This window comes from Triticum urartu, chromosome 7 (assembly GCF_003073215.2).
Source record: "Triticum urartu cultivar G1812 chromosome 7, Tu2.1, whole genome shotgun sequence".
NCBI classification, from domain to species: domain Eukaryota; kingdom Viridiplantae; phylum Streptophyta; class Magnoliopsida; order Poales; family Poaceae; genus Triticum; species Triticum urartu.
The window spans coordinates 18,224,974-18,232,600 of record NC_053028.1 but is presented as its reverse complement, the minus strand read 5'-3'; the positions used below and the strand labels follow the sequence as shown (position 1 = coordinate 18,232,600).

The 7,627-nt window shown below is 45.8% G+C and overlaps 1 pseudogene; it reads left to right on the top strand.

Moving 5' to 3' along the window:
* The first annotated feature begins 1,877 nt into the window (after positions 1-1,877).
* LOC125525484 lies at positions 1,878-7,415 on the top strand (annotated as a pseudogene).
* The last annotated feature ends 212 nt before the right edge of the window (positions 7,416-7,627 follow it).

The window sequence follows — 7,627 nt, the reverse complement described above, 5'->3', positions numbered from 1 at the left end:
GTTGTTACATGCCGTGTACTTACAGTTGCGGACTGGTCAGATTAATTGTTGTTTTGTTCAGTAGCGCTACTGAACTGATGATGTCCTGTATAGACTTAACATAACTGAACATGCTCAATGTCATGCTCTTCTGTTGTTGCTGTAACAGACAAGCAGTCAAAGATGATTTCTGCTCCTGCAATTCTGACGACAACGACGACGATGCTTGATGCCCGGTCGATGCCCTGATGCTGCTCATCTCTTTCTCATGCTCCATTGCAGCTGCCCCTACAGCTCCCGGTACAGATCGAACATCCCTCTTTGTTTCTTTCAATCCTCAATGCTGGTAAATATTTTTTTTGGCTAATCAATTATTTCTGACAGGAACAACATGCATCAGTCTGCTCTCGTGGAATCTCGCCATCACCACTTGGTCTATGTTATATATGCCCCTCTTTCTCAACCTGGCCTGGAAAATGGCATTAAAAAAAATAAAAAACTTGCGAACACATAATGCTGGAAGATGGCTGGGTGAAAGCCTTTTTCGGTAATTGGTCTGATGTTTACTCAGCTTCTTATGTACCTGCATGTAGCTATCAACTGATGATGTTTATTATTATACTCTTACAATCCATTTCTATTCTCTTCTGTTTTCTTGCCTTCTATAGCAGAAAAGATGATTTGTGGTGCCTCGACAGTCAAAGTGCCTCTGAAACGTGTACCATGAAATGACCATGCTGATAACTGGTCTGTTATTTATAAGTAGTTAGCATGTTATGTGTTCGTCATATACTTTGAATTTCTCTTGTCGTTTTCAACTTGCGAACACATAATTTATTTGCCGATGAAATAAAACTAATGTATGCTCTGTAAATGCCTTTCAGCTGGTGATAAGGCGTGGGAAATGCGATGGACTACACCACAAGATGCTGCTACTAATTAAGCTGCATATACGTGCTGTTATTCTGCAATTTGCCATCACATTCAGCTCTCCAAGTTTGCAAGGTGAAGCTGAGAGGGATCTCCACATACCTCCACTGCGAATGGAAGAGGAACACATTGATCTTGCGGCTTCAATGAGGCGAGTAGCAAGCTGCGCTGCCATTTCAATATTTCTGAAGGAGTTTCAATTGTTGGCCCAGATGAAAAATCAGTTCTTAGGGAACAACATGGAATGGATGATCAACCTATTTTGAATACAGACTTGCTTTGTTTTTCAGTACTCTGTTTTTCCAGAGATTCTTAGTTCCTCCCTATTTGCTGCTGCCATAACCAAAGAATGAGGATTTCATATGTTATTATCTAAGTTCACCAAATTTAATATAATAATCTGTTTGAATTCTCTTCGGTCCGTAACGGCAGCGAACGCTCTGACCCCATGGAGCAGAGCAGTCCCGTAGTACAAAATTAGCCTGATGAGAATACAGACTTGCTCTGTTTCTAGTACTCTGTTTTCTTGAAGATGATTAATTGCTCTCTAATTCTTGCTGCCACTATGTCCGTGCTTGTTTGTAAACCAAGAATAATGATTGCATCTGCTGTCATCCATTTTTCTGCGAAATTTGAGTTGATGAAAGAATACGCCTGCTATATACGTACGATATTAACTCTGTGATTTTCACCTTGCGAACTACAGTTACCAGCAAAAAGGCCTCATGATGGTATCCAACATCCATAGTTTTAGTTTGGAATGAGCAGTATTTTCCAACCATAATTTCTGGGAAGTTGCCCAGAAATTTCTCATTTCTATTCTACGTGATGCACATGTGCACAGCAGGTAGACAAGAAGAAAACAGGAGCCACAATAATACAGCCAACGGATTTTGAAAGAAGGTCGCTGCCGCTGGTGTATTGCTGTCCAAGCAGAATTATCGCATCAGTACAAAGACTTTTCTTAGGCGGGCGCTATGGCAATAAATCACTTGTCTCACAGCCACGGATTGGTGGATAAGCCATACAGGTACCTCCTCCACCGGCTACCTGAGCAAGAGCCAAGAGATCGAGCGTTGTAAGAAACTCTCGAACAAGCTAGTGAAGAAGCCGGACATCATCTTGCCGGAGATGGCGGGGACGGTGGTGAGCATGGCGACGTCCATGCTGAGGGGCGCCATCAGCATGGCCGCCTCTGCCGCCGCCACCGGGATGAGTCTTCTCATGGGCGTCCGCAAGGACATCTGGTATGTACTGTATGTACTTCTTGCTTCCCGGCCGGTGCTTTTTTTGTTCAGGTCCTTTACTGGCTGATGAGATGCACATTTGTGCATCATGCATCCATGCATGTTGGAGTGGATGGACCGCTAGTTTCCTTTTTTACAACAACTTGATTGGCTGTATATAACTTATTTGTCAAAAATACTTGGTTGTTTTCAATCGATTGTTGTATGCTATATGCGAGCTGTCAAATGACAGTAAGCTGGGTTGCTCTAAGAAATCTTGTTCGCTAGGTTCATAAAAGACGAGCTCAAGACTATGCAAGCATTCCTAGTGGCTGCTGACAAAACAAAGAACAAAAACATGCTACTGAATGTGTGGGCAGAGCAAGTAAGAGATCTAGCATATGGTATTGAAGATTGTCTTGATGAATTTATGGTGCATGTGGGAAGCCAGAGCCGTTCTCGACGGCTGCTTAAGCTGAAAGACCGGCATCGGATTGCCAGCCAAATCCGTGATCTCAAAGCAAGAGTTGAAGAAGTGAGCAATAGGAACACACGCTATAACTTGATCACCGCTGATGCCTCCAGTGGCATTGATGAGGTGAATTCCTACACGGAAGATATTCGCAGCCACTCAGCTAGCAACATTGATGAGGCAGAGCTTGTGGGCTTTGCTAAGGCTAAACAAGAGTTGATTGAGATGGTGGATGCCAACTCCAGAGATGGTCTTTGCAAGGTGATATGTGTCGTTGGCATGGGCGGTTTAGGCAAGACTACTCTTGCAAGGAAGGCTTATGAAAGTAAGGAAGACATTGCGAATAATTTTTCTTGTTGTGCTTGGGTCACCGTCTCACAGTCCTTTTCCAAGATAGAGATGCTAAAGGACATGATTAGGCAACTTTTGGGTACCGACTCGCTGAGGAAATGCTTGAAAGATCTTGAAGGGAAGGTAGTGGAAGTACAAGACCTCTCCAAGTATCTCACAAAGGAGTTAGCGAATAAGAGGTATTTTGTTGTTCTTGATGACTTGTGGACCATAGATTCGTGCAAGTGGATCAAAGATATTGCTTTTCCTAGTAGAAACAACGAAGGCAGCCGAATAATAGTAACAACACGAGATGCTGGCTTGGCTGAGCAATGCACTTCTGAATCGCTTATCTACCACCTTAAGCACTTGCAAGCAGAGGATGCCACAAATTTGCTACTAAGAAAGAGTAGGAAAACACATGAAGACATGAAAAATGATAAGGAAATGATGACCATGGTCAAGAGAATAGTAAAGAAGTGTGGGGGTCTACCGTTGGCTATACTCACTATAGGAGGCATGCTTTCCGCCAAAAAGATAACAGAGTGGGAAAGTATCTATAATCAAATCCCCTCTGAGCTCGAGGTCAACCCTAGCCTTGAAGCAATGAGGATGATAGTTACTCTAAGCTACAATCACTTGCCATCTCATCTGAAGTCATGCTTTTTGTATCCAAGCATCTTTCCTGAGGATTTTGAAATCAAAAGGAGACGTCTGATAGAGAGATGGATAGCAGAGGGGTTTGTTAGAGCCACGGCTGGGGTAAGCATTCAGGATGTGGGCAAAGGTTACTTTAGTGAGCTGGTCAATCGAAGCATGATTCAGCCATCAAGAGTGAACATAGAAGGAATTATCAAGAGATGTCGAGTCCATGATATTGTGCGTGATATCATGATCTCGATTTCTAGAGATGAAAATTTCGTGTACTTGGCACAAGATAATGTGACTAGTGTCACAGAGGAGGCCTTTCACCATGTAGCATACCATGGTAGCGAGTGCCAAAATGTAGGCATGGATTGGAGCCATGTCCGGTCATTAACCATATTTAGTGAGAGACCACTGGAATTTTCAATTTGTACACCTGAGTCAAGAATGCTCAGAACGGTGGATCTAGGGAATGCACAATTTCGAGTAACACAAAAGGATATCAGTAACATAGGATTGCTACGCCACTTGTAGTATGTTAATTTCTTTGATCCTGAAGAATATTCATATATTTATAAACTTCCAAGATCCATAGGAAAATTACAAGGCTTGCGTACGTTGGACATAAGAAACAGTTATATCACAGAACTACCAATTGAGATTAGTAAACTCAAGAGTCTACACAGTCTCCGTTGTACCAGAAATAATTCCTATGACTCCTTTGACTTGGATGACCCCAAGATTTGCTTGCTGGCCACATCTTGTCTACCCATATTTTTCACACCTTTGGCAGATCCTAGTGACCGCGCCAAGTTAGTTGCTGAGCTACACATGGCATGGTCTAGCCGTTGGTCACAGTCAAATGGTGTGAGGGTGCCAAAAGGAATCGGCAAACTGAAAGATCTGCACATACTAGAGGTCGTGGACGTCAGCCGAACTAGTCGCAAAGTAATTAAAGAGCTTGGTGAGCTTATGCAGCTGAGAAAACTGATTGTGGTAACAAAAGGGGCCACCAAGCAAAAATGCAAGGTACTCTGTGATGCCATTCAGAAGCTCACTTGCCTCCGCTCCCTTGAAGTGGATGGTTCACTCGAGTGGCTGCATGATGTTTCCTCTCCTCCTCCCCTGTTCAGGCAAACTGAATTTCATCTGCCTGCTATATGACTGATCTATCTTCTTCCACATGTAACATCCTACGTGGCTACGCATAGTTGGTATTAACTTTGCGATTTGAATTTCCCGATGGTTGTACTAGTACTATGCAAGCACATGGTCGTATTAGTAGTACCCCTATATTTTGCAAATTCACCATTTCTGCTGTATGGCCATGTTGTAGACAGGGAGCAACCAATTGGCACTACTACCATTCACTTACGCAACGGCGCAGCGCTAGCCGGCGAGGTGATCGGCTCCTCGGCGGCCTCCGCACGGCAGCCTAGTGATATGCGCTAAATCGGTTGCTGCTGTCGCCAATCCCTACCCCGGATCGCAGCTCAGCCCACCCACTCTGGTACCGATTTCACGTTGGAATCCCAGCAGCAGGAGAAGGGGAAGTGAAAGTGGATGGGGGAACGGGCTCACCTGATCCTCGGCGTCGCAAGCGAAGCCAACGAGGCGGAACTGAGCGCCGGCGAACTCCCTGGCGACTTGGCGAGGCATCTATATCTCGCTTCTAGCGAGTCAGACGGGATGCTCGGCTCTGTCGCAAAAATGCTAGACGTACGGGAAACTTTTACAAGAATCAACGGACTAACCTTTTCCCCTCACTAATCTCTCCCCCTGATTTTTAGGATGGGGCCCGCTTCATCTTAACACCAATCAGCACACCCCACCTCAGCCTAGCCTGTAAAACTCCTGTAAAACCCCCGTAGATGTAGCATTGCAGGGCTCTGTCGCATGCCGTGGGTTAGCCTCCGGGCTCCCGCAATGCTACATCAACGGACAATTACGGGCGTCTTACGGGTGAGGATTAGTTGGCAATCTGTAATTGGATCAAGGAAGGAGAAGCCCCACCTCACCCTGAAAATGAGAGGGGGGGGGGGGCAAGTTTAGTTGGTTGGGAGGCGGTAGCCGGCATTAGGTAAAAGGAAAAGCTTCTCAAAAGCATCCAGAAAATATCATAGAATGGTGATCGAGATCACCTTCACGGGGTCCGTTGATTCCCCGTATAACTGCATCTTCATCCCCCCCCCCCCCCCCCCCACCCCCCCCCCCCCCCCCCCAGGTCAACCCGGCAATTCGACCCATGGGCGGCCGCACCCATGGGCACCCGATCCGAATGGGCAGGGTATGGGTCACCATATTCACCCATGGGTAACCCGATTAGTCATGGGTAAGGTATGGGCATAATGTTTTACCCATGGGTTGCCCGATGGGTCATCCGGTTAATATAAGTGATTAAAATATATTATTATTTTATATTATGTGTGGATGTTTTGGTGAAGATACTTGCTAGAAACTATTATTTTTAGAACAACCCAAGCTGTCAGTAGCGATGCATGTATGCATCTTTGCTCTACATTTTATTTCTTTTTGATCGCTCCTGGTAAGGCCCATGAATGAATCAAATGTTAGGTAAGCAGCAGCCCAACATTATTGCTGGCTACCATGTCGTCCATTTGGGCCTCAATAGAGTAACGTGTCGGCCATTTAGGCCTCCAAAACAAGCCCAACTCGTATCCTACTTTGCATGCAACGAGACAACGACGCAGGTTGCCACATTGTTTAGTACCACCTCGCCTAGTCGCGCTGGTGGGAGGTGCAGTTTTGCCTATATAAGAGACTCGAGACCTGACTAGTGGAGGCAGCAGCTATTGCGTCAACTGGATGTGACTACTCAATGTTGCGCCCAGTAGCTAGTGAGCTAAAAAGAATTGCGACCTTGGCAGGATCCACGGTGCATGCTATTCTTAAAGTAAAAAATAAATGTATGTCTCTAACCCGATGGGTGCCCTAATGGGTTGGGTTGCCTGACGGGTTCGGGCATGGGTGTGACTTGAGACCCATGGGTAGGGTCGTGGGTCTGTCCTATGCCCATTAGAGTTATTCGGGCATGGGTTTGAGGGAGCTCCACCTGGTCAGACCTGACCCCTAGGACGTCGAAATCGTGCCGGCAAACCTAGTGCATTAGGGGACTCTTGGAGGCACCGGTAGAAGTTTCGGCGAATCGTGTCGTCCCACATGTTTTTTTTGAGCCCACTTAATCATTTTCCTCACAAAACTTTTAGTTGGGGTGGGGTGTGACCGGGAAGATGCCCTCCCATGCACCCTTATTTCAGACGGATGCCTAAGACACCAACTTTTTTGATTCGGTGATGCTTTTGGGGCCTCCAACGGCTGGAGATGCCCTAAGTCCGTCGATCTAGCATTTTTGGGTTGGCCACCCTGTGATCGCTAATCTGGTTGAGTTAGTTACATATACGGTTGGTGCGCGGGGTCTATTTCTAGCATTAAACGAGATTAGTGGTAATTCTCGCGTCGAGCGGTACATTATCTGGCCGGCCTGTTACGCGCACGGTGTTTAAAAAAGGACAGAAGAAAATGGGGGAACCGGGATTCGATCCCTGGTCGCGGCGTCTATTTCTCACATTAAGCCAAACTAGTTTTTTTTTGAGACAACCTCGCGAAGGTTTTATTAAGACGTCACAATGTTTACAGGGACGAACGGAAGTTCTGCGGGGTGCCCTAACCAAACATGGCGGCCAACCCCGAGGGATAAAGCATGCTTCGCTAAGTTGTGAGCTTCAAAATTCGAGCTCCTAAATTCATGACTAAATTTACATATCTCAAAATCATTCGATCGGTGAACTATCTCATGTATAATGGCACCATAACCCGATGAGTTTTCCTCCTTCAGATCGTCAACCACCACCTTGCAGTCAGATGCAACATGTATCCTCCTCTGATATAAATCATCTGACAAAGCTAAAGCCTCCCTGATGGCCAGGGCCTCGAGTGTCTGGGGATCAGCAATATACCTGAAAAACATCATAGATGCTCCTTGGAACGTTCCGTCCGAGCTTCTGCATACTGCCACCACAGCTCT